Source organism: Meriones unguiculatus, chromosome 17 (assembly GCF_030254825.1).
Source record: "Meriones unguiculatus strain TT.TT164.6M chromosome 17, Bangor_MerUng_6.1, whole genome shotgun sequence".
Classification (NCBI taxonomy): Eukaryota; Metazoa; Chordata; class Mammalia; order Rodentia; family Muridae; genus Meriones; species Meriones unguiculatus.
In genome coordinates this window covers 28172486-28199569 of record NC_083364.1, presented here as the reverse complement: position 1 = coordinate 28199569, position 27084 = coordinate 28172486, and the positions used below count along the sequence as shown (strand labels likewise).

General features: G+C 42.4%; 1 long non-coding RNA gene across 1 annotated transcript in view; it reads right to left on the bottom strand.

Moving 5' to 3' along the window:
• Positions 1-8687: 8687 nt before the first annotated feature.
• LOC132648515 (uncharacterized) overlaps positions 8688-27084 on the bottom strand; it is a 44709-nt gene continuing 26312 nt past the window's right edge. The window contains exon 3 of the long non-coding RNA XR_009586912.1: positions 8688-8980. This is a non-coding gene — a long non-coding RNA (uncharacterized LOC132648515). The remainder of the gene's footprint in view (positions 8981-27084) is intronic.

The window sequence follows — 27084 nt, the reverse complement described above, 5'->3', positions numbered from 1 at the left end:
CCTTCACTGAGATGTAAGGTGAGAAACTTGGTGCAGCCACTGTCAAAAGATCTGTCCATTTTTTTCAATCTCAGAACACTGGACATGCTAGGCAAGAACTCTATCACTGGCCTATACCTTGAGCCTGGATCATTCTTTATCCATCATGCTTCCTTAGATAGAATGAAACAGAAGCCTCTACTGAATGTCTCATAACTGAGGCTACAACTGAGATATAGATGAAGAACTTTCTTTATATATCCAACAAAATGTACCTGAGCATCATTTATGGACATGAAAATAACAGTGTTCCCAGCTTTCAGTGCTTACAACCTTATAATAAAGGAGATGAGCTGGCACACATAGGACTGTGAGAAATGTCTGAGATAATTGTTAAGAAAGAATCAGTGAAGAAATGACATTAGAGTACAGACGTGTCCAGTGAAAAACAGAGGAGCATATGTTTGAACTGAGTCTTGAGTTTTTATTACAAACAAGGAGATAAATAGATTTCCCAACCATTTGTGTGTTTGCAAGTCAGGGGGACTGCCTTTACTACTACTACTAATTAAAAAAAAGTAATAAATGACTTTCACAAACACCTGTAAAGTGAGCATTGCCCTAACAAAAACTGTTGGTCAGAGAGGCAACCATTCTGCATTACTGTCTAGGTCCTCTCTGTGTATGGTCCTTGCTTGGTGCATCAGTCTCTTCAGGACCCCCCAGACTCAGACTTTTTAGCTGTGTTGGTCTCCTTGTGGGGCTGCTGTCCACTCCATGTCCTTCTATCTTAACCCCTCTCTTCTTCCATAGGACTCCCTGCACTCTGCCCAAAGTTTTACTGTATCAGCATCAGCTTCCATCCCCTTTTGGATGGAGAATTTCAGAGGACCTGCTATAGTAGGTTCCCATCCTGTTTCATCCCTTCCACCACTTCTGGTGTCTACCCTGTTGGCCATTCTGAATGAGATTTAAGCATCCTCCTTAGTGCTTAGCTTCTTGAGGTCTGTATATTTTAGTATGTTTATTCTAAATTATGCGGCTAATATCCACTTATATAAATGAGTATATACCATGCGTGTCTTTCTGCTTCTGGGTTACCTCACTCAAGATGATCTTTTCTAGTTCCATCCATTTGTCTGCAAATTTCATGATTTCCTTGGTTTTAATAGCTGAGCAGTATTCCATTGTGTAGATTTACCACAATTTCTGTGTCTATTCCTCCATTGTGGGACATCTGGGTTGTTTCCAGGTTCTGGCTATTATGAACAAATCCACTGACATTTTTTAATTAAAGGAGAAATGTTCTGGGCTCCAAGGGTGACTCACTGGTTAAGAGCACATACTGCTCTTATAAAGGACTGAAATTTGATTCCCAACATCTACCTCAGGAGCTCACAGCCACTTGTAAACCCAGCTGCAGGAGATCTAACAACATCTTCTCCATTCTACAGGTGCCCCATTGCTGAGTACACCCCCCAAACACACACACACACACACACACACACACACACACACAGAGAGAGAGAGAGAGAGAGAGAGAGAGAGATTTAAAAATAAATCTTTAAAATAGACTTAATTGATTTATTTTTGAGAATTTCACACACAAGTACAATGTATTACATCATTGCCATACCTTCCTCTCCTTTCCAAGTATGCTTCTGTTCCTTCCAGTCCCTTAAATTTATGACAGGTTCTTCTATAATTATTATTACTGTATCAAATATATTGTTATATATTGTACACATACATACACAAATATGTACCCGAAGAAATATGGCCCAAGAATGGACTTTCTGACGAAGACTCCATTCTCTCAGAAATCAAGGCCAACAGCAGGCAAAAGGGACCCCATAAGAATTAAAATGCCAGCTGAGTGTAGAGAGTCTTTGCCAGCTCTATCTATATCTGAGAGGGGATTAATATGCAGACTATACAGAGAACTCAAAACCCACACACAAAACCAAAAGGCTACTAACCTAATTTTAAAATATTTCATGGAATTAAACAGAGAAGTCTGAAAAAACAAAAGAGTAAAAATATCTATAGCTAAAAAAAAAAAGAAAAAGAAAAAAAACTTTAACTGGCTTCTGTCTTTAGCAATTGGGAAAATGTAAATTAAAACTACTTTGAGATTTTATCATATCCCAGCCAGAGTGTCAAACTCAAGAAAATAACTGACAACAAATTCTGTGAGGACTCACGTACTACCAGTAGGACTGCAAACTGTTGCAGGCACAATAGAAATCAGTGTGGAGATTTTTTGTTTTGTTTTGTTTTGTTTTATGGGTTTTTGTTTTCTTCTTTGTGAGGTCTTGGGTCTTGGCTATCCTGGACTTGCTTTGTAGACCAGGCTGACCTCGAACTCACAGAGATCTGCCTGCCTCTGCCTCCCTGAGCGCTGGGATTACAGGTGTATGCCACTGCACCCAGCAAGAATTTTTAAGAAGAGAAAAGTAACTCTAACATATGGCCCAGCCACCCCAGACCCAGCTATACCAACTCTGTGGCATCTGCCCATAGGACTCTATACCTTACTGTAGAGATCCTTGCTCACCCGTGTTCTTTGCAGCTGTATTCACAATAGCAGGGAAACAGAGGAAGCCTAGGTATCTATCAATCCATGAGTAGATAATTAAAGTGAAGAACACTTGTAGTGGGATTCTATTCAACTATAAATAAAAATGAAACCATAAAACTTTCAGGTGAGTGGATCACAGGACAAAACGTACTGAGTGAGGTAACGCAGACCCAGACAGACTAATGCTATGTGTCTGCTCCTATTGGTGGACCCTGATTCTGAATCTTTAGATGAAAATAGACATATTTTAATTAATCTGTAAGGTTCAACATTCTAAAGGCAAAGGAAGAAAGGCATGGGGATGTAGAAGCAGAGGCCTGACCTGTTTGGCATTTAATGTGTCATTTTCAGCAAACTCCTCAGGTCTTGGTTTTAGTCCCGCATCACATCACTTTAACTATGTTTGATTCTCAGTCTTGCTCAACAATAATCTGTGTGTTCTGTGTTCTGCCATGCCCTGCACGAGGCTTTCTGTGTACTGCAGATCAATTTTATATTTTTAAAGTCACAATTTTTTTCCCACTTTTCAAGACAGGGTTTCTCTATGACTTGGCTGGCTTGGAACTCACTCTGTTGATCAGGCTGGCCTGGAGCTCACAGAGGTCTTCCTGCTTCTCCCTCCCAAGTGCTGGGATTAAAGGCATGCACTACCACCGCCCAGCTTAAAAATCGCAATCTTTAGGGAAGGGAAATATGAGAAATATTTTTATAAATTTTTTAAATGAGGAGAAAAATGTTTAAGTACCTATCTCTTAGTAACTACATCTATCCAAGTAAAAAACTTCATGAGAGGCTAGAGAGATGCCTCAGCAGTTAAGAGCACTGAATATTCTTCCAGAGAACCTGGGTTCAATTCCCAGCACCCAAATGATAGCTCACAACTCTCTTCAAATAGACCTTCAGATAGACATACATATGTAACCTTCACATAGACCTGATACCTTCAAATATACATACATATGTAAAGCAGGCAAAACACCAATTTATACAAATAAAAGTAAATTATTTTTAAAAAGAATGTGAGTTTTAAAAAACAAACAAAACAAAACTTATATAATTACAATGGCAAAACCCTGAACAACAACAAATAAGAACCTATAAGGATCCTAGAATAGTAATGTAGTCCAATTAGGTCTTTAATTTTATAAACTGAAAGACTAAGACTCAGAGAAAAAGTGGCTTGGCAGGTTTTGGTCATTGGCCATAGCAATGAGTGTACACAGCTGAGATTCAGAGTCTTGTTAGCTGTTGCCTTGTGTTCTCTTTATGATGCCATACCATGTTTCCCTTCAGTTCCTCAGGAACTACATGACAGGTTTGCCCCTGGCATCCTGACACCTAAGTCCAAAGGAGAAGTTCAATCCTCGATGGATATATAACATGTTGAGAAAACATTCAAGGCCACTTCAAAGTGTACCTTGGCATATCTCATGAGATCTGCTGCATTAATCTCATTTCTGTTGTTATAACAAAAATATCCAAGACTAGAGAACTTCGTTAAATAAATAAGTTTATTTAACTCACTGTTCTAACAGCTTAGTGGCATAGCAGTGACGTCCACTTGGCTCTGGCCAAGGCTTTGCCACAGGTGGTATCAGAATGGCAGGAGTTCAGGTGAGAAGGAGAGATGGTCAGGTTAGAAACTCAGTGACTTAGAGATCAGGATCAAGACTTTTGTATAGTTTTTTAAGAACTATTTCATTTTTAGTTGTGTGTGTGTGCGTGTGTGTGTACATGTATGTGCATGTGAGTTTGGGTGCCTGCAACAGCCAGAAAAGGGTGCTTCCCTGGAACTGGAAGTATATACAGTTGTGGGCTGTGACATATGTGTGCTGGAAACCAAACTTGGGTTATCAGAGTGCAACAAGCACTCTGAAACATTGCCTCATCTCTCCAGCCTTTAGGGGAGATTTTATACTAACCCACTCTCATAAAAACTAGCTCAGGGTCCTGTAAGACCTTAACTCCTTCAAAAGTGACACCTCAAAATACCTAAAGACCTCCTTACCCCTTAAAGATCTCACCACCTCTGTCTTATCTCATTAAGGACCAAACCTGAAACTCTTAGGTGGTGAAGCATGTCTGAGCCATAGCAACCACCCCTTTCTTTAGGACGGGCTGTTGAGACTTCCTTAACAGGTGGTGTCTCACTGGTCCAAATCAATATTATTTATACTACAAGGGGTAGATTCTGCTATCAGTCTTGAGATACAGTGAATTGGAAGGTGTGATACTTCAAATGAGAATGGCACCAATGGGCTCATATGTTTGAATGTTTGTTTTCCAATGATGGAACTGTTTGGGAAAGATTAGGAAGTGTAACCTTCTTGAAGGAGACGTGTTTCTGGAGGTAGGCTTTGAGGTTTCAAGAGACTCATACCATTCTTGATAGACTCTCTCACTCTTCCTCCTGTTTATAGACCAACAGATGAGCTCTCAGCTGCTGCCCCAGCTGTTCCTGCCGCCATGCCTTTGCTCCACCATCATGGACTCTAGACCTCTGAAACCACACGTTCAATTAAATACTTAAAAAAATATAATAAGTTGCCTTGGTCATGGTGTTTTATCACAGCAATGGAAAACCGACTAGTCTTGGTCTTCAGTAAGAAGTGACGGGGCTGTGTTTGGAGTATCAGACTCACAAAAGAACCCTGTGCCCAGGTTTTTGGTTCTGTCGCTCTCCTTGTGGAGCTCCTTTCCCTCCAGGTCTTTCTATCTCACCCTTCTTTGCTAAGATTCCTTGCACTCTGGCCAAAGTTTGGCTATGAGTCTCAGCATGTTTTGATACCCTGTTTGGGTAGAGTCTTTCAGAGGTCTTCTGTGATAGGCTCCTGTCCTGTTCCCCGTTTTCTCCCTCTTCCAAAGTCCGTACCATTTGCCTTTCTGAATGAAGATTGAGCATCTTACCCAGGGTCCTCCTTCCTGATTAGCTTCTTTAGGTGCACAGATTTTAGTATGATACTCCAAACAAGGATCATGCATGGAGATAACCTAGAACCCCTGCACAGGTGTAGCTCATGGCAGCTCAGTGTCTAAGAGGGTTTCCTAGTAATGGGAATAGAAGCCATCTCTGACATGAACTCAGGGGCTGGCTCTTTGATTACCTCCACCTGAGGGGGAGCAGCCTTAACAGTCCACAGAGGAAGATAATGTAGCCAGTCCTGATGAGACCTGATAGACTAGGGTCAAATGAAAGGGGAGGAGGACCTTCCCTATCATTGGTCTAGGGGAGGGGCATAGGAGAAGAAGAGGGAGGAGAGTGGGATTGGGAGGGAATGGTGGAGGGGCTACAGCTGGGATACAAAGTGAATAAACTATAATTAATAAAAACAAAATTAAAAAAGAAATGATGGGGCACAAAAAAAATAGATAAGGAAATGGAATAAAGACACTTATTTTTGTTGGCAGAGGATACCTTCCCATTTCAACCCAACATTTAATATGCCCAGAATCAGAGTTCTTCCTGCTAGCCCTTGGGAAAGAAAGATGATCCTTTAGCAATGAAGTAACATGACCAAGACCAGTAAGGGCAAATGGACCATCATCATCATCGTGGATTTATACATAAGGAAGAATTTTCCAGAGGGAACTGTGACCTCTCCTTGTCTCTTCTCATTGTAAATGCTATTTACGCTTGTAAATACGCCACCTTATACAGGTGGTGCCAGTAAGGACACTTGCCTTTCCACCATTGAATTTAATATACCTGTTTTTGGAGGCTGGTGATTTTTTTTTCACACATTTCCAGATGGTGCTAATTGCTTTAAAGGATCCGGGTTTCTACTCTAAGGGCAAGGACTAGATTGCAGTCGATGAGCATGGTGTCCAATTGCATTCTCCACCAGAGCGGACTTAGTACCTTCTGGAAGAGACTTGCTTTCACATTTATCAGCCATTCCCTAGACATGGCTCTCTCAGAACTTGCTTTCTAGTAACTCGTGGGTGTGCCTGTACAGTCCTCTGTCTCAGGGCCTTTTGGAGCCATAGCTGCACTCTACATACTTACCTTCTAACTTCCAGGTCAATAACTTCCAGGTCAAATTCTTCTGCCTTAGAGTCTTCTTTAATCACTTCAGCTGAAGACTAAATTGTACCTTTTATGAAAGTCCTAGGAGCACTTTTCTGATCACCTCCTCAAAGAAGACTTAGAACAATGTATTCTAACTATTTATTGACATTTGATCTCGTTGCCTTATCTGAGTTATCTTTGCCCCAAATGACACTGAAACTTCCCACTTTAAATAGTAAATGATTTATACATTGATTTATTTGAGGTTTTCCCCTAACATCCCACCTGTACCAGAATGCTTTTAAGTTTGTGTGTTTGAAAATATTTTAAATTTTTATGGAGGAAAGGAATCCACACAGACATACCTGGTTTGGCTGCATGCCATTTTATTGTGTTTCTGCAAACAACACACTTTTACAGCTTAAAGGTTTCTACAGTCCTAAATCAAGCAGGTCTTTAATGGTCAGGAAATATAACTGTGTGCAAAACTAACTGTCTAGCACTCAAAAGACCATGGGCTCTATGCCATCAAAACAAACAAAAACTGCTCTACCAATGCCAATTGCCCAATGGCATGGGCTCACTGTGTATCTGTGTCTCTTTTCTTTCTTTTCTTTCTTTTCCCTTTCTTTCTTTCTTTCTTTCTTTCTTTCTTTCTTTCTTTCTTTCTTTCTTTCCTTTCTTTCATATAGGATCTCTCTGTCCTGAAATTCACTGTGTAGAGCAGGCTGGTCTCAAACTCACAGAGCTATCTGCCTGCCTCTGCCTCCTGAGTGCTGGGTTGAAAAGCATGTGCCACCATGCTCAGCTCTCTGTGTCCCATTCTTAAAATGTTGCCAGTATCTCACACGTCCCCATTATTGTCGTGTTTGTGAAGGCACTCTTATCTAAGTAGTCTCTGATGTTCCTACTGTAAATTTCTGGGATGTCATGAGTTATTTCTAAAAGCAACTAAGTCAGCTGAGGAGTATTATGTGTGCTCTAACTGCCCCACCAACCAATTGCCTCCCTACTTCTTTCCTTCTTCCTGGGTCTCCCTCTTACCTGAGACACAGCAGTTTTGAAATTCTGCCAACTAATAGCCTCACAGAGGTCCAGATGTTCCCAAGCAGAAGAAAAAAAAATTACACATTTCTCAATTTAAATCAAGAGTTAGAAATGATTGTGTTTAAAGAGGAAAGTGTGCCAAAGGCTGAAATGGGTTGAAAACTAGGTTTCTTACACAAAATAGCTACCTAAATGCAAAGGAAACAGTTTGAAAGTGCAAATCTAGCAAGCACAGAAGTGATGGCATAGTCAAGTGGCCTTATTGATGGCATGAATCTTAGGGAAAAGGGAGTGACAAGGCACTCCTTTAAATCAAAGCTCTCTTCAAATCTGTGAATGCTGAAAGACATAAGGAAGCCACAGCAGAAAATGTAACAGAGGTCAGCTCACAAGGCTCGAAGCCAGAAAGCCTTCTCTATAACAAAGAAGGGCAATGTGAAGCAGCAAGCTTTGCTTGCACGAGCCACAGAAGCGACCTGGGTCTAGCCAAGGAAGCCAGTGGAAGGAGTTACACACAGCAACAGATTTTCATTGTCAACTAAGCACGTTGGTTTTGGAAGCAGAACTATCTAGGGCTTTCAGAGCTACAGAGAATTCAGTAGCTGGCTTCAAATGTTCAAAGGTCAGACTGACTTTCTCCAGGGGACAATGCTGCTGCTAATTCAAAGTTCAAGGCCAAGCGCACTGAAAAAGCCTAGAGCCCTTAAAGATTGTTTTAAATCTTCTGGAAACAGGACAAAGCCTGGGTGATATGGTAATCTACTTATAATGTGGTTTGCTGGGGGAGTAGACCCACTGTTGTTACTATGACTCCAAAAAGTAGATTTACTGATCTCAAATATTGTTGCTCATTGACAAAGCATCTAGTTACCCAAGAGCTGAGGTGGAGACTCACAATGAGATGAATGCCTTTTTTCCCCATGCACAATATCCATTCTGTCATATAAGGAGTAGTTCTAAAACTCAGGTCTTTATTACTTAAGGAACATAGCAGACCGTAGCTACATAGATAGATGACTTATCTGATGGGTATGGGCACAGAGACTTTTTTGGAAAGGACTCACCTTTTTAGATGCCATTTAGAGAGACATTTGTGATCCATGGGAGATCTTATGATTTCACAGAAGTTTCGAAGAAGCTGGCCCCAATGTATGTGAAAGACGTTGAAGGGTTTGCGGCTTCAGTGGAGGAACAAATGTAGCAGCTGTAGCTGAAATGGCAAGAGGAGTACCGTGGGGAGTCTGAAGAGGCAGCTGAGTGGTGGACCTCACGATAAAATTCACAAAGTTAAGACTTGCTTTTTAAGGAAGAGCAGAGAGAGTAGTTCCTTGAAGTTGCTTCTTGTGGCAAAGATGGTAAGAACACTGTTGAATGAAAACAAAGAATCCAGAAATTATGCAAATTTAGAAGAGGAAGCAGTTCTTCAAGAAGAAAGACTGATCTATTGTGAAGAAAATGTTCTCAATCACCCAGGCATAGTATCTACACCTTTAATTTCAGCAAGAAGGAGAGCTTGAGGCCAAGCTGCCCTCCATAGTGAATCCCAGAACAGTCAGGGCCATGCGATAAGACCCTGTCTCAAAAAAAGAAGTGATGCGTAATCAAACAATTTCTCCTGGTACAGGGAAATCTTTCGTGAAAGGAGGAGTCCATTGATGCCATAACCTCAATATTCTCTAGTAGTAATTGCCACAGTTGTCTCAACTATTACCAACCACCAAGCTGACCAGTCAATAGCCCTCAAAATTGGATCAAGAACAAAGAGCATCCACTAGGAAAACAAAATGTCAGCGTGGGAGCAGGTTTTGTAGTGTAGTTGGTAGATGTGGTTGGTTTGAAAGGAACTGGCCCCCATAGGTTCGGAGGGAATGACATTTATTGGGCGGTGTGGCCTTGTTGGAGTCAGTGTGTCCTTGCTGGAGAAACTGTGTCACTGTGGGGGAGGGTTTTGAGATCCCAGAAGCTAAAGCCAGGCACAGTGGCTCACTGTCTCTTCCTGCTGCCCATGGATCAAGATGTAGAACTCTCAGGTCCTCCAGCACCATGTCTGTCTGTATGCTGCCATGCTTCCGGCTGGCCATGAGGATAGTGGACTAAACCTCTGAAACTGTAAGCCAATTAAATGTTTTTCTTTATAAGAGTTGCCATCTCTTTACAGCGTAAAACCCAAACTAAGGCTGTAGAGTACTTGGTGAACATGTACAAGGTCCTACATCTGATCCCAGCATCACACAAACTGGGTATGGTGGTACACGCCTACAATGCCATCACCCCAGGATACAGGCCAGAGGAGCGAATGTATAAAGCCAGTTTCAGCTCCATGGTGAGTTTGTTGTTAGCCTAGGCTACATGAACCTGCCATCCCCATGTATGTACCATGTATGTATGTGTATAAATGTGTATTTAGTATATGTATGCATACATATGTAATGATGTGTGTAAGTTGACTCATTTTAATGTAGTATTTGCTTTATTGTAGTGGTCATAAAGCTAACCCACAATATCTCTGAGGCATGCTATACCTCTACATGTACACAAACAAAATTGCCAAAGTCTATAGTAAGCGATGGATAACACAAAACCTAGCAGTCATGCCTAGAAAGGAAACAAACATGATTGCTGTAGGAAATGACTAGAGGTAGGGTCAAAGGGCTTAAAACTCAGCTACAGTTAACAAAGAAACCCAAATGATGATATATTTACTTAATGAACTGTCTGTATGAACAATGCAGGTGGAAAACTAACAGCAGGAATGGAAGGTGCAGCTACTGAGCATAAAAAGCAAATGCGGAGCACCCTGTGACTGAGGACATATGGAACAAAGGAAAAACAGAAAGCAAGTCAACCCTAATTTGTTTGTTTATCCTTCACTTATATATCCAACAAACCTCTATTGACATGTCTTAATGTCCAATACTGTGTTTACACTGCAGACACAAAGGTAAACAACACTATCTAATTCTTGCTATGCAGCTCTGCATACTGTGGCCAATGGCCAAATCTGGCTGGACATAAATAAAGTTTTATTGGAACACAGCCATAACACTTCTTTTATGTGCTTCATAAGTACAGAGTTAAGTAGTGCTACTAGGGAAATTGTATCTTGTAGTTCTGAAATATCAGTCAACAGAATCTATAGAAACAAATCGTTGATCTTGATTTTTGACTCACTTAAAGTGACCACAATACTCAAGAAACAGTGCCATGTGGCTCACAGTGCCACAGAAGATGCACACTCCTGAAAAATCAAGGAAGGCATATTTGACTAGCACCATGAGAGCAGAGACCATGTGTGTTTTGTTTGCTGCCATGTTCAAAATGACTGACTCGTGCCCAGGACATAGTATGTGCTCAGTTCATATTTGTTGAATAAACATATAGAGAGGGGCTAGAGAGCTGTCTCAGAGGTTAAGAGCGCTGTCTGCTTTTCTAGAGGACCTGGGTTCAGTTCCCAGCACTCACATGGCAACTGACATCTGTCTGCAGACCCAGGGGATGTAAGCCTCCACAGGCTTACAAGTGTGCAAGTATTTGCCCACACAGACAAACACTCATATAAATAAATTATTGAAATTTAAAAATCTGAAGAGTAAACTCAAGTTAGTATTTTAGCATGAAGATAAAACTGGGAATTATTAAAATCTAGAGAATAAATTAAAATCATAAGAGTAGATGGCATTTCCTAGAAGGGGAGAGAAAAGGAAGAGTTTTTTTTAAAAAAAAAAAAAAAGGAAAGAAGGAAAAGAGGAAAGGGAAGGAAGGAGGGAGGTAGGGAGGGAAGGAAGAAAGGAGAAAGGGAGGAACCCAGAAAAAAAAAAGCCAGAAGGATATCAATATTTAAAAGAAGAAAGGAGCCCAACTACTCCTAAAGGAAATCAAGAAAGTACAGTTCAAGATCAGGAAGAAAACAAGTAAAATTTTATGCAAATTTATGCAAAAGGTTTAGTCAAGGTCAAATGTTTCAGATGATTAAGAATGACTAGTGGATAAGCTCTGAGGCAGAGATAGATACGATTATCCTTCAAAAAGCATTTATGATAGAGGGTAACAGTGGATTCCAAGACCTAAGAGGGGCCCAGGCGGTACAGAGAGTCTGTGCAGGACACCTTGGAGGGGTTGGTAGCTTGCTCTCTAGTTGCTCATGGTTCCCTTGCATGCTCTCTCTCTCTCTCTCTCTCTCTCTCTCTCTCTCTCTCTCTCTTCTCTCTCCTCTCCTCTCCTCTCCCTCTCCTTTTCAACCTTCCTCCTCCCCCTCCCCCATTCTCACTATGAAAGTTGTGATCATGCCTAAACTCCAACTGAAGGGAAATGATATTTTCATTTTAATAATCATGGTAAGTTGGTTTCTGCAGCAAATGACTCCACAAGTTTTGTCTCTTTAGAAAGAGAAATTCAGTGACCCAACCTGTTCTCTTTTTCTGCTTAGTTTCCAAGAAGCTTAGAATCAAATTCGGTTCCCCTAGATGACTGGCAGTATTTTCTGCCACTTCCCTCACCTGCTTTCTGTTCTGTTTTATGCTTACATATCTTACTCCGAGATAATTATCATGAGAACTTTACAGGAACTTTCTTATTTCACAGTCACAGTGCCTGTCCTCCATCCAGCTGTGCGACAGACAGACAACATGGCTCCTTCTCCAGTCTGAATGAAGTGTTAGCTGACAGGGGCAGGCCTGGCTTTCCAGAGCTGTACAGTGTGGTTCTAAGAGTCCCCAAGGACTAACAATTAGAACACTGGGCTATCCCCAAGCAAAAACCCTGTTAAGTCACGGGGCAGAGTAAGCAGGTGGGTTAAGCATGACCTCAACCTCAAGAAGCCCAGTCAAGGACAGAACACATCAGGTATATGCATTTCAAGCTGCAAGAAAAGAATGACTACATTACTCTAAGGCAGGAGGAGGGCCCATTTGATAGATGTTAGAGGCAGGGAGCATCATTACAAATGGGAACATCTGAGTTCATCTTTCAAAGAGAAAGAACATTTTGGCTCATAGAAATGAATATGAACAAGACCGAGGGTCTAGCTCAATGGCAGGGCTCTTGCTTTGCGCTCAAGGCCTCGGGTTCAATCCCCAGCACCATGGGAAATGAGGGGGAGGGGTGCAGCAAAGCCACATCTCAGACAGAAGAAATGCCACTTTTCCTTTGGATTTGAGATTCCAGCCTTGCAGAAGCATGATCCCCCAGAGCACTTCCAGGTTGCCCTTCCCCTCCCCCCCCCAAAAAAAACCCAAGACACAGTAACGTTGTGAAACTATGACAAAAATGTTTCCAGCGTTTAGGAGAATCAAATGTTTTCTAAGCCTCTGATCCCCCCATTTACAAAGAGGCCCTTGATCTGCTCATTGTGAAGCATTGTGGTGGATTAATTAGAGATCCCTCTAAGTGCTTTCCCAAGCACCGCTTCGCCCGCTCATTCGGAATTACTGAAAGGACAAGAAGATACCAAAACGGTATTCCTCTAAAGGAACACCCGTGATGTCAACTTTCCCCTAACGCAAACAGACCTTTCCTCCAATTAGCACTCCTTAGGCAAAGGACTGTCGATGTCTTCCACTAGGCTTTCATTGTCTCCTAGCTCCTGGTAAAGTAGTGAGTCCCACCCCCACCCCCATCCCCACCCAAGCCCCCTGGAGCCGCTGCTTTCAGTGAGAACAGAAGAGTTGGGTGGTTTTGTTGTTATTTTGTTTTGTTTGTTAATTTAACAAAAAAAATTGTTGCCCTATAGCACCGTCCGTGTGGAGTGCAGTGCGCCATTTCAGGCCACATGTGCAGCACGGATTGATTAGATGGAGTATTTGGTGCGACTCTCACCTGAGGCGTTCATCATCAGTTTGGCCCGGGGTAATTTAAAATCTCCTCAGTAAGCCCTCTTGAAAGACAACTGCTTGTTGCGGCCCTTCAGCGGCATCCAACAGGAGAAGTTACTCTTCGCATCCAGCTGTGCCCTCGAGTCTAGACTTGGGTTCTGACTTGGTTTCCAGGGGTGAAGAAGGGTCTAGGTAAAGGACTGAGGCTTGCGACAAAAAAAGGGTCAGCTGTGTGAAACAGCTGGGAGCAGATTTTACCACTCAGATGTGCTATTTGTACCTGCTCTAGAAACAGGTGGAGCAAGCATGTCACTGTGAGCTGACTTTAAATTTTCCTGAACACATCCTCTGTACGTCAAATCTGACACATGAAGCCTCAGCTGAGCCAGACATTTTCCTTTACTTGGACCCAACTACACAGACTCTTGTTTGCTTGGCTTCTAAACTTCTGGCCCAACCTATGAGTAACTTGCTCTTCTGGCCACACCCTTTTGCCCTTGGGTCTGCTCTCCCACAACAGCTGGACTGATCAGGTTGAGCCTAAGTCGGATCCTTGACTTAGGCACTTCTAATCAGAGCCTGTGGCTCCCCATCTCTTCCAGAGTTAGAACCGGCAGGCCCGGGAGGTTCCCCTGCTGACATGTGGACTTCATTTCACATTCTGCTCCAGCTACTCTGGCCTCCTTGCTTTTCAGAGGATGCTCAGTTAAGCCCGCACAATGAGACCATTTCAAATGATGTCTGGAACGCTCTTCCTTCCGATCGCCACAGGCCCACTCCTCCCTTCAACTCAAGCATGACCGCCACTAAACTGCACATGCTTGGCCCTGTAGCCTTAGTGCTTCTACTGATACAGTCTTAAAACAGACCTCAACAAAGCCTGCTGTGCCTTCCATTTGTGTCTTTCTTCTGTTCTCCCTCCACTAAATATGAACTCTGTGATACTAGAGAATGCATCCACCTTATTTATCTAATACCATATTTCTACTGCTTAGAAATACATATGGAATATACACACTCAGTAAATACTTAATGAAAGAGTGTTCGGTTGAGATAGTGGTAAATGCCTAGACTCCCAAGATCTCTGGACAGAGGCAGTAGGATCAGGAGTTCAAGGTCATTCTTGACTTTGCAGAAGTTTGATGCAACCTAGGGTTCTAGTAATTCAAAAAGCAAAACCAAAAAACAACAAGAATGACAACAGACAAAAGGATATTTAGAGTGAGATAATTTTTTTTCCATGAGTTGGCTTCTTTTGGTGTCAGATTTTTGCTCATTAAAAAGTCTGGGGCAAAATAGATGGCTTAGCAGATAAAGTGCTTACAGAGCAAGCCCAACAACCCGAGTTCTATTCCAGCAGCCCACATAAAGGGAGAAAGGGAGGGCTGGCACCATAAAGTTCTCCTCTGACCTCCACATGCATTCCATAGCAGGTACAAGCTCAAGTAAACACATCATTCACACATATAATAAGTAACAATAAGTAAAAACTATCGAATGAAGACGACAGACAACACTCAGGCATGGTTAATGCCCTCAGCCTTGGTCAGAGAACCTTCTGTTTACAGTAGGCAGCAGGTCATGGAGAGACCCAGATGTGGTTCATATAGAATGAGGGACAACTGGGTGTTCCCTCAGTGGGACATCCATAGTGCCCTCTCCAAAGTTCAGGCAATATCCTGATTGAAGGAGCAGAAAGGATGTAGGAACTGCAGAATGCTGTCTTCAAGATGGCAGCCGTGGCTACCTGCACAGGATGGGCCCATCAGCATTCCATCAAGGATGGGGGATGCCTCCCCCTGATGAGCTACAGGCAGTTAGTCACTGCGGTGGGAGAGAGAGACATATCCTTCAATGGTGTGGCCACTGATAAAGCGTCCTTTACTCAGGTAAATAACTCCCCACTCAGGTTCATACAAGCAACCCTAGTTTAAGGAAATGGGGCACACACCAAAAGGACACAGAAGTAGAACAGGGGCTCGTGAAGAAAGGGATTAGTGGTCGAGGTAAGAAGATAAGATGGAATACTCACCAGTAATATTGATGAAAGTGCACTATGTGTATATAACATGAAATTATGAAAAATTTAAATTTAAAATTCTATACTTTGTAATTGACAAAAATTTTAACCATATTGAATTATTTTACTCCAATAAGATTATGTATGAATGCTGACTCGTCAAATAATTCAAAATGGGAAATATAATTCTTTTCTTTGATATAAAAGTCAGTGACTACCCCTCAGTCAATTCATTTTTGTCAAGTACAAGTTTGGTTTTTTTTTAATGGTCAAAATTTGACACACAAAAACATCAAGTAAACCTATGAAAACAAGTAGCTCCTTCTGAATATTCTTTTTGTCTGTTTAAAATATTTATTTTTATTTTTGCTTATGGTGTGTGTCGACTTGCAAGAGTGAGAGAGAGAGAGAGCAGTGCCTAAGAAAAAAGTATTGAGTCCTTGGCAGCTGTAATGATAGGTGCTTATGAGCAGCCTAAACACGCTCAGTGCTGAACTCAGGTCCCCAAGAAGAGCAGCAAGTACCCTTAAGCATTGAGTAAGTTCTCTAGTCCTATTCTTTTAGAGATAGTCTCGTGTGCTCTTGAACTTGCTGTGTTTCTAAGCATGGCAAATTCCAGGATACCGGCGAGGGATCCATTGGTCAAATGGACAACTCATAGACCTCAGGACGCAGAAGTCCTGTCCTATCACTCTTCTGTGGCATCTGCTCCATCAGCCTGTCAAGTCCAGGTAGCTATCATCTTCTGTCTGAGTAAACAATTTGTCCAGGTATACGTGCAACGTCACTGTTAGCCACCGTGTATGTTATCTTGTGTTATGGCTGTTACCATTATCCGCTGGCTTGAACTGAGGCAGGTTGTGTTCGTACTTAGCTGGACTCAAGTGTCTTTAGGTGTCAGAGAGGTGCACAGAGTGTGAGGCCTGGGAACATGGTTGAGAGTCTCAGCTGCGGATTCAAATCTGCACTCAACTGCTTCCCACTGGCTGAGGCTACAAACTTCCGCAGGCCAAGTTGCCTCTTTTGCAAAATGAGTCACAAACAATTCCTACCTAACCCACCCCATGTTGGAAAATAATCAGTGTTAGTCTCTCGAAGTAGACAAGACCTTGTACAGACTGTTCAGAAAGTGACTAAAAACCATTATCCAGGGCCTTAACTGATTCCTGGAAAGATTAGTTGTTCAATCTGGAAGACGGTCTCACCCAAATATCCTCACTGGAAAAGAAAGCTAGGGGGATGAAGGAGTCTAATTTCATGATAGGAGCTACTCTTGGAGGTTTTGTTCATTGATCCACTGAGCATCTTGATGTGTATAAAATGTTGAACCTCAGGTTTAGAGCCGGGTGATTCAGCCTGGATGTTATGCAGGTCTTATCCTGAAAGTGTTCCTAGACACTGGTGAAGACCACCCCACCTCAGCCCAAACCCACATCAGTACATACAGCAAAGGAGTATGTTAGGAGCAGCAGGAACCTGACATGGAGTCAGTTCCATGTGGCCTTGTCAATCACTCTGGGCCCCAAGACTTATTTTCTCTTCTGGGATAGTTTAGTAATGAGAAGATGGATGAGAATCAGAACAGGGCAGCCTTTGGCTGGGGAGCTTTGGAAAATGTGAATTGTTGCTCAGCAATTCCTTCTCTCTTCTCTACCCTTTCCCCTCTGCCTCTTCTTTCTCCTTATTCTACTTCTCTTGGATGGGATTCCTGCTGTCAGAAAGACACTTCCCCTGCTGGTTTATTTTGATCACTTGAGGATCTAACTTGCTTCCTTATTGTATCACACGATGGCTCTGAGTGGATGACAGATCCAACTCTTGACTGCTTTAGGCATGTTTTTCCAGTTTGTTGCAATACAAAGGATGGAATCAGGGTGAACAATGACCTTTATTTCCAAAAGATATACATAAACCTCAGGACAAGGCTGTTTATAAAGTAGGCAGTATTTCAGGTCAGTTAACACTGATGAGCTAAAATAGACACACCCACAGCTTCACCTTCCTTTGCCTGCACTCCCTGGAACTCCGGATAGAATTTTAAGAATGACAGGAAACCTAGAGATCATATTCTTGATGCAGTTTCTTTCTCAGCTGATAAACTGAGGCTCAGTAGAAGGACCCAGTTACTATACAGCTAAATCAACAATAGCAAGTGTTGAACTCTGCTCTTTCACTCCAGCTTCATTCTTTCCAGCATCCCATGGACCCTTACCAGGTCCAAAGGGCTGGGCATTCATAGGCTCACTTTGCTTCCATCTACCCTCCTTTCTCTTTAGCTTGGGGTTCCCTCTTTGGACATTCTCCTTCAACATTCAAACCCCCTTTCTGAGCCAGTTTCTAACAGCCTTGGGGCCATCAAGACCACAAGCAGACTTACATGTTTAGGCCAGCATCACCAATACTCCATGTTCCACATCCCCCGTCCCCGACCCCCAACCCACGCACACACATAGTCAGTGCCATCTCCACTGGAATCATAGTAAAGACCCACTGTTTCTTCTTACAGACTGGTCACCAAAACTGGGGAAAAAAAATGTTGCCTGTCTCAGGTCACTCAGCCTAGAAAGCAGCAGAGCCAAGATTTAGATCAGAGTTACCCAGCGCCACAGAAGGCTATTGCCTTAGTGTCCCTCAGCATAGATTTGACCTTTGGGAGGGGGCCTGGTGGTTGAAGTTTGTCCCAAGCAGTAGGTAATTGGTTTCTGGCTCTTCCTTGGGGGGGAGGGGGTTGGCCCTGTGATCTTGGGCTCTGGAACATTTCTGCAAGCCTGACCACATACTGAGCTGAGCGGTGAGAACTAGGGCAAGGCACGTCACTCCCCCTCAGATTCGAGACGCGATAATGCCTCCCAAACAGTTGTGAAAACTGAGGATCAGGAGAGATAAGGGTCAAGCCTCAACCAGCCAGTCTGTGAAAGACAGGACAGCCAGCCAAAACCTTTGAATAAATGGCCCTGCCTTTTCTAATTTTTGTTAACTGGGATGCTTGTTTACATTGTGTGTGTGTGTGTGTGTGTGTGTGTGTATGCCCTTTATTTTTAAGATTATATTTATTTATATGCATGTGCTCAGTTAAGTATATGCCACAGGGGTGCCAGGGCCCTGGGAAGCCAGAAGAGGTCATTGTAAACCCTGGAGCCGGAATTCTAAGCAATAGTGTAGCACCTGATCTCAGGTCCTTGGGAAGACAGGGAGGACTCTTAAATGCTAGCACATCTCTCCAGCCTTCTGTAGGCCTTTTTTAAGACCTTGCTTAACTGGGAGGTTATCCTATGTACAATAAACATAAGGATGATTTTTAGAAATTATTGAATGTTTAGACCTGAACTAATATCAAAAGTTTATTTATAGCTTCTCATGTCATCAGACCACTCTTTTAATCTAGACAAAAGCACACTGTTGACATATTACCAAGCATATCTAGAGCACATATCAAGGACTGGGCTAAGTTTTCTATTTTCTATCATTCCATCATTCCATTTGGTCTTATTGTTGTTTCCATTTTTTAGATGAGGAAACTAAAGTCCAAGGGATCTGAAGAGCTCACTTACATAAGCCTGAGTAAAAAGACTGGTCAGAGGGACATAAGAGGCCTTCCATCAGGCCTATCAAAAGAAAACATTCAAATGTCATGGCTGAGTTGTGGACTTGGAATCCAGTACAAGACATAGTTGGCAAGACATAGCTAATCAATTGTGAACTTATGAATCTGTGTGTGTCTGTATGTGTATGTATGTGTGGGTAAGTATGTATATATGTGGATAAGGAAGAAAGGGTGGCTAGAAGGCAGGATTGTGAACAAATATTAGAGCTACAGAAATGCTCTATATAAAGAGCATTTCACAGAAAGACATGATTTTTAACTGAAGTCGCTTACGAAAATGACTCATCACTTACTGGTCACAAGGTCAAATGTGCAAGCTTTATTAGACAGCGTAGAACACAGACACAGAGCTTCTCCTAAACTGGACCTCACAGACCCAACAGAAATTGTTGGATAAGTATTTTCAATTTCCTTAACATAAATAATTTACATTTAAGTAAATTTCCTCTGGAGTACGCTAAAAAATGATCCTTGTTTGTTTGCTTGTTTTCATTTTCTAGACAGTGCTTCTCTGTGTAGCTCTGGCTGTCCTGAACCCCTCTCTGTGACCAGGCTAGCCTTGAACTCACAGAGATCTACCTGCCTTCACATTTCAAGTGCAGGGATTAAAGGCATGTTCCTCCACCCCTTGCTTCAAAAACTGGTTCTTAATCAAAATGCCCTTTCCTATATTTGCCATGGGAAGAAATAAATAAGAATGTTCTTTTGGGGGGATATGAGGGCAGGTTTGGAATAGAAAGCAGTAACTTCTTTAAATGGCATAGTTTTGCCCTAGTGAAACTTTGAGCTCTTCATAAACATATCCAATGTCCTGAAAGCTAAATAAAGCAAACTGGGCTTTTGATTCTCCAAGGTTCAGATTAAAAGTCCAGCTCTTCCATGGAGGATAGCAAAATCTGAGAGATGGAATGCCCATTATAACCAACCCCAGAGTCTGGTCAATAACAATTTCTTTTGATGTCCTTTAAAAACCCTGGGATGAAGCCAGAAGAAAGGTAACCAATCGGTTAAGCGAATAGAGCATGAAAATATCTACAGCTGATTTCATTTTCATAGCACTTAAAGACTACAGTTCAGAGCTGGAGGGCCTGCTGTCCAAATGTCTCCACTCTCTGCTCAGGCTGTGTGGCATCTGGTCCTTTAGAGTGTCTGTACCCACTGAGCCCCACTCCAGAAGAGACCTTTGAAATCAGAAACAACGAAGTTCACATCTTAGATGAGCCATGTGACAGCTGTGGCCACAGACAAGTTATTTTAACTCCCCACGGGCTTTTTCTTCATTGGTACATTGGCCTCATCTCTACCAGAGAGCCCAACCTTCTTAGTCAGATTACATCATCAACAAAGCCACACAATGGATGTAAATGCGCATTGGGAGGCAATCAAGTTTTCTAAGCGAGGAAAAACTATGTATTGCTTAAAACCTAAGAAGTGTGAGATGGAGAAATAGCACAGTGGCTAAGAGGGCTCACTAGTCTTCTAGAAAACGTGAGTTTGATTCCCAGAACGAGGTCTGGCAGCTTACAAGCACGTGCAACTCCAGCTCTGAGGGATCAGACACTTTACTGGCAGCGGCATTCACTTATACAGGCACATACGAATAAAACATAAAAGTCAGTCTTTAAAACATCCAAGAGGGGAGAATACAGACCACTCACAGTTGCTAACAAAAAGTACAAGCAGTGAATCATGCAGGAAAATCCACAAAATCATCCTGGACTACGTAGAACAGAACTCCAATGCCCTGCCTGGTTATCAAAACACACCCCATGATTTTCCCTGGGCTGTCTCAGTCTATCCCTTCATATTAGTTGGCCAGTTGGGCTCTTTCTACTTTTGGGGATGTCTTTCCCTGACATATCTGCCTGTCTAAATCCTCTTAATCTCACCCCCAAGAAAGAAAAACACCCTCGATTTCTTGTGCTGCCATTTCAAGCTCCATCTAAGCTGCTCTGGCCATTTTATTTGTACTCCAAATCCTAATTGTTCCCTTCCCATGGAAGCATGGTTCTTGGAGGTCAACAGTTTTCCTTTGTTTCAGTTGCCAAGCAAATGCTGACAGATAAGGGTTGACAGGTGGACATCAAGAGAGCACTTCACACCTGGGATCCCCTTTAATCCTTTGCTGCTAACCAGCATCAAGCCCTCATTTAGCAGTTGAGGAAGCAGATGCTGAAAATGTGTCTAAGTCTGTAACTGTTAAGGGGGAAAGTCAAGCTGGAAGCCAGGGCTTTGTAGTCTCAGTTGTTTTTCACGCCCATGCCTCTACACACTGTACATGTGTAAGAAGAGAAAACATTCACTAAATGCGTATTAATTAACGAAAAACAAAAAGTTGGGCAAGGAATCTGCCAGTCTTCCAACATGGATGTGTCTCTACTCCAGGCAGAGCCTCATGTTCCTTCTAGACACTGGCTTCTCAGGGAGCATTTCCTGAAGGAATTAGAGGGAGCCTGCTGCTTCTGGCTAGCCCTTACTCTTTCTTCCAGCATTTACAAGCAGGTTGCCATGTTCTGGACAGATGGCATAGAAATGGAGAATAAATCAGACATTGGCTCTGTTCTTTGGGATCTTATCTTTGATAAAATGGAAATTACTGGTGTTTTGTTTTGTTTTGTTTTGTTTTGTTTTTCAGGTCTAGGAAGGAGACGTTGCTAACAGAGTAAGGATTATTTGAGCTCAGGGAATCAGCATCAGAACAGTAGAGATGGCCAGTAAGGTATGTTCTCGCTCATGCTGAGCGAGAATATGCTTCCCTTCAGAGAGGAAACTGAGCTGAAGATCACAAAGAATAACCCGATGACTCACCCATCAAAATAGGAAGCTCTCTCTGGAAAGGATGGTGGCACCAAGAAGGCCTAAACCACAAAGATCTGCTGAGGCCCTTAACACACCGGGGTCTGCGTTCTTGTTTCTTGGTACCTGTGAGCCTGCCATGGCACCAGAGGGGCAGTAAGGCAGAATGTTAGGTGACCTAAGATCTAGACTCATCTGCCTCTAAACCAGTGGTTCTCAACCTTCCTAATGCTGCGATCCTTTAATACAGCTCATCATGTTGGGGTGACCCCCACGCATAAAATAATCTCATTCCTACTTCATATCTGTAATTTTGCCCCTGTTATGAATCGTACCATAAATATGCAAGATATCTAATATGTGATCCCTGTAGGGGATCCCCAAAGCAGCAGCTGTGCAAATGTGTTCACTGGGCAAAGTGGAGGCAGTAACAGTTCTACCATCATCTAACTGTGGAGAGCAAAGAGCCGATGCCTGTGAAGTACACAGACCAGTGGCTGGTTTATAGTAAATTCTCAGTAGAGGCTGACCACTTTCATGATGCTTTTCACAGCGACTCTTGTCCATTCAAATGAAAGCATTCAGTGAGCTTGAGAAGGGAGAGAAGATGTTTGTGACTCACTCAGGTCTGAGGTAGGTGCCCAGCATCATTTACCTTACACCTTCTAACAATCTTATTGCCAAGATGACAGCTGCCCATCAGTCCAGAGAGAGGTTCACCTGAACTGTCACTTATCATTGCTCTCTACAGCCAAGCTGCAAGTAGGACACACACTATGTTCTGTGTCTGTGAACTTCACCCCCAACTGGAAGAGCAGCAAAGAAGTGATTCCTTTAAAGTCACACAGTCATATTTGTTTTTACTTTACCATACTGGCAAATTCATCAGAACCTATGACCCATTTGTGGCACACAAAAATATTATTCTAACCTCAAAAGTAGATATTTCAATAAAACCACCAAACTTTAATTTAAAACACATTTTAAATACCAAAATATATACATTGTGGAAATAACGATTTTATGCAAATGATTTGTAGCTAAATGCCAGACCTAACTTTAATGAAAGAAGTTCTGATTTTAAATTTTACAGATGGTTTTTAATATAAACATGTTTTAGCACAATAATTTTAAAAATTGTAAACGGAGAATAAGTCTCTTTAGAACTTTGTTTATTTATATGTATTTATATACCATACATTTCATCCCACCACCAAATGCTAAAGGTTTTAATTTGTCATATTTCTATATGATACATTAAATACAAGGGCTAAACCAATCAATAGGGGAGGTGCTTCTTGAACTGACAGAGAAGATAACCAAGCAAATTTTATAGGGATTTAAAAAGAAACAAACTCAAGTTTATTTGACACAAGCAGCAGTCATATCGGGGTTTATTGTTGAGCGAGGCCCCAAATGACTCACAGCAAAGGTAGTAGCCATGGTCCAAACAGAATGGACAAAACCTCAGCTCTGCTTCATTGACTATGTGTCTGATCAGCCTCAGCGTAGTCACCTAAAAAGAATCACAATAACACCAAACCTATGAAGGTGGTGCGAAGCTGAGAGCCAATCATGTATGAAAAGCCCTTGGAACCTAATAAATTTAGTTCTCAAATGATAGAGATAACATGGCATGTTTGAATGTAGATGCAAAAGACAGTGTTTGTGACATTATTTATTTGTTTTTATATGGATACGGCTTCCTAAGGCTGCCACCTTGAGAGCCAAAGGAGGCTGACTCACTTCTTTTTTGTTCCATAAAGCTGTCTCCAGTTTCTACATGAAAGTACATGAGTAAGCCATCACACCCTGCACACATACTCCATCCGTTGCTTATGGCCCTGCACATACTCCACGAGTTACGTACGGTACCCCGGAGGGCTGGGAGATGTGCTCCCTTCTGGCTTTGTCTCAAAGGGCCGTGTGAACTTTTATCAGCTGTCTGTCTTTATGGCCTCAGATGAACTTTCTCCTGGGAACTTTCCTCTAAAACTCTAACAAGAACCTAATTCTCTGGGTCCAGACGTTTAGACATAGGTTCAATACCAGGGAAGGTGAAAAAAAAAATCTATTAAAAAACAACTTAAGGTGCTGGAGATGTCGACTATGCACAGTGTGTTCTAATGTATTTTTTTTAATGCAGTATTGTTCTCATAGTCACACAGCTCTCTAAATGTTTAAACAAAAGTGAGACCTTCCAGCTCTTCTTCTCTGTGACAAACTGTTCACAAAAGCCTTCATCATCTATACCTAAGCGTGATGCTCGTACATATTATTGCTAGTCTAGGCAGTAGGCACGTACTATGTTTCAAACGCAACCTTTCCTTTTTGTTCTGACCATAGTTGTCTATACGGCGGGGACCTGGGATCTTACTTTCATCAAGTGAAGCCCCGTAAAACTCCAAATGATTGACGGCTAACTCACACTGGTTTGTGATAACACCCCTTCTCATCATTAAGCCAGTAAATATGCTCGAATGTATGCCTTCAGTCGTGAGTCTAGCCTTGAATGGCTGAGCCATCTCTCTAGCCAGTAAATTCATGTTTAAACCATTCAGTGTCTAAGGTTGGCCAAACATAGAAAGAGTCAACTTGAGAGACAGAGTATTCTCTTCTCTAGGGCTACTCAAGAAGTGGATGCTTTGCTAGATGTGATATATTAGAGATTCAAATTAGAGTAGCATCCTGCTTTCCTCTGAAGCCAATGATTTTTATGATTCTCTAGTTGTATTCACGCTTACAAGGTCAACTCTGGAAGTGAGGTGTTAGGGTATATATTGAGGGGTTTTTTTTGTTGTTGTTTAGATGAGCCATGCAGCTCTGTCGGGTAAGAGGGAGACACCAACTCAACACACGGCTAGTTGAATCTTAGTACAGATGACTACTGTATTCCAGGATTTCTGAGCCATGCAATTCAATTAAATATAGATGGCAGCATTGCGGCAAAAAGGAGTCAGTAGAGGAAACCGACATGCCCAAACCTGGGCTTGGCAAGCAGGAGGGAGCAAGATCACCTTACTTGTGTTCCCCGTGGTCCCTGCCCATTACCTGTGTGCTTCTTCCAGATCTTCAGAGAATCTCAAAGCCTTCTTGGTTTGTGCCCACTTGGTGCCCAGGCTCACCAGATTCTCCTGTAGTTGGATCCACTCCTTCTCTTGGCATCCTGCCAGGTCCAACTCGGAATTTAAAAGGTTGCACTTCCTTAAAATGCAGCATTTACCAACAGAACCTGCATCAATCAACTGATCCATGACTCCTGCCCTGCTCGCTGATGAGCTCTAGGTAATGAGCTCTGGCTTAGCCTTCTGTGAGGCTGGTCTTTCCCTCACCCATGTGAGAATCAGCTACTTGAGAGGAAGTCCATGGGATTACCTGGAAGGCAGCAGGAAGAACACCTGGTGGAGTCACCGGAGCCATACAGAGGCAGATTTTGAAGCATCTCTCCAGATCTGGTAAGGCTGTTAAGTCTTGGTTTAAACTTCAGGCTTTGGATAATGACTCAGGAATTAAAGAATGGCAGAGTGACAAAGGTTTCCTGGCCCAAGTCTTGCTTCTCTGGGTCTTTAGAAAGCCTCACATCCCTCCTTTTCTAGATTCCCGTGATTTACTGGCCCGGTGAAGGAGTAGCATAGTCCAACCGATCATCCACAGGGCGGCTGAATCTGTGTGGCTCAGAGGAATTGGAGCCTTTACAGGACTTACCGTGGCTTCAGACTAAATGCCGGTCAGGAAAGAGAGGCCCATCCCTGCAAGGATTATACCTGAAAGGCCAGGCCCATGCTTGTCAAAGCAGAGCAAGGTGTTAGGGCCTAGCTTGCTCTAGTGCTCTCTCAGGAACCACAGATGGGTGGTGACATCCCTACTCATCGGATAGAGCTCATGTTTCTGCTCCTGCCCGCTCTTGTCTGGGGTTGCTGTGACCTCCTCTGTTGGAAGAAAACTCTTTGGCTCTGAAGTAAATTAATTCTCGTTAGCTACCAACCATCCAACTGCATCCCTCCCTTCTCACCCTCTTCCTTCTTCCTCGACTCTGTCTTTTGTTTACATGACATGTTGAAGCAGGAGTCCTAGATGTTTGACTTGGTCACCAGAGAAGCCCAAACGAAAGCTCTTCGAATCTGTTAGTTGAAACAAGGAAGTGAAAGTGCCCATTGGTTGAGTGGTGACATCAAAGAGAAGCCTGTGTTCTGTACTGCGAAGGGTGGCTGGGAGATTTGGATCCTAGAAGAGGATTAAGTAACACAGCTTTCCAGGAAAACAATAGTGTTTTCTGTGCAGTGCCTTCATGTTCCAAAACATTCAGAAAGGTGAGCATTCGATACAGAGAGAGCAACTTTATTTGGCAGAGAAGCCTTAATGTCATTGAAAATCTACATGAGAATTAAAAGTGATTCAAATGATTATATTCAAATGTTGTTCTGTTAACTCTGTTGATCTCTGAGCAATGGGATAGAAAAGAATGAGTTTAAATATTTCCTCAATTTTTCAGAGAGGACACTGGGCCAGAAAGTGAAATACCTTGTCCATAGATGATAGATACAAACATCAAATATAGTACATACTTTCATCAAATATAGTACATACTTTCTTTACTTAAGATTTTTTTTTTAATCTAGACCAAGAGTAAGTCTCTAAATTCTACCTTTGGGCCTAAGTATCAAGGGAGAGGGTTTTTTTTTTTAAGATGTATTTGAAGATGCATGAGCCTATAATCACTTTCCAGAGACCTAGAATGAAATCCTGCAAAACCAAACCAGGCCTTTTGACATCTCTTGGGTCTTGTTTGTCTCAGCTGAGTGGCTAGCTCTGTTTTAGCTTGACTGGAAAGAAGACTTTCTAGGATCAATGTCCAGTTAGGGTATTTCTGCTGTGGCCCAGGGAGCAGCTGTGGGCAAGTTCATCTCTGTTGCTGGTAAGAGTGACAAGAGCTGACGTATAAATAATCACACTTGTCAGGGCACAGATCAGCACCTGAGAAACTGTTGGAGTTCAGCACATTACTGTGGACTCTCCAGGATCTCTATGTGAAAACAGCTTAGTTTTATGTGCATGCCTGGAGGAGGGGAGGAGTTCCATGTCCTAGTAGTTACGGCTATGATGAAGGGACCATTTCTTCCATCTTTTCTTATCTTCATTATTTCCTCTTCAGTGTAAAATCAACCATGAGTACATCCTTAGAGAGACTGATGTATAGAGGGACACACTTAGCTAGGAGTGTGAAGTTCCTGCTTCTTT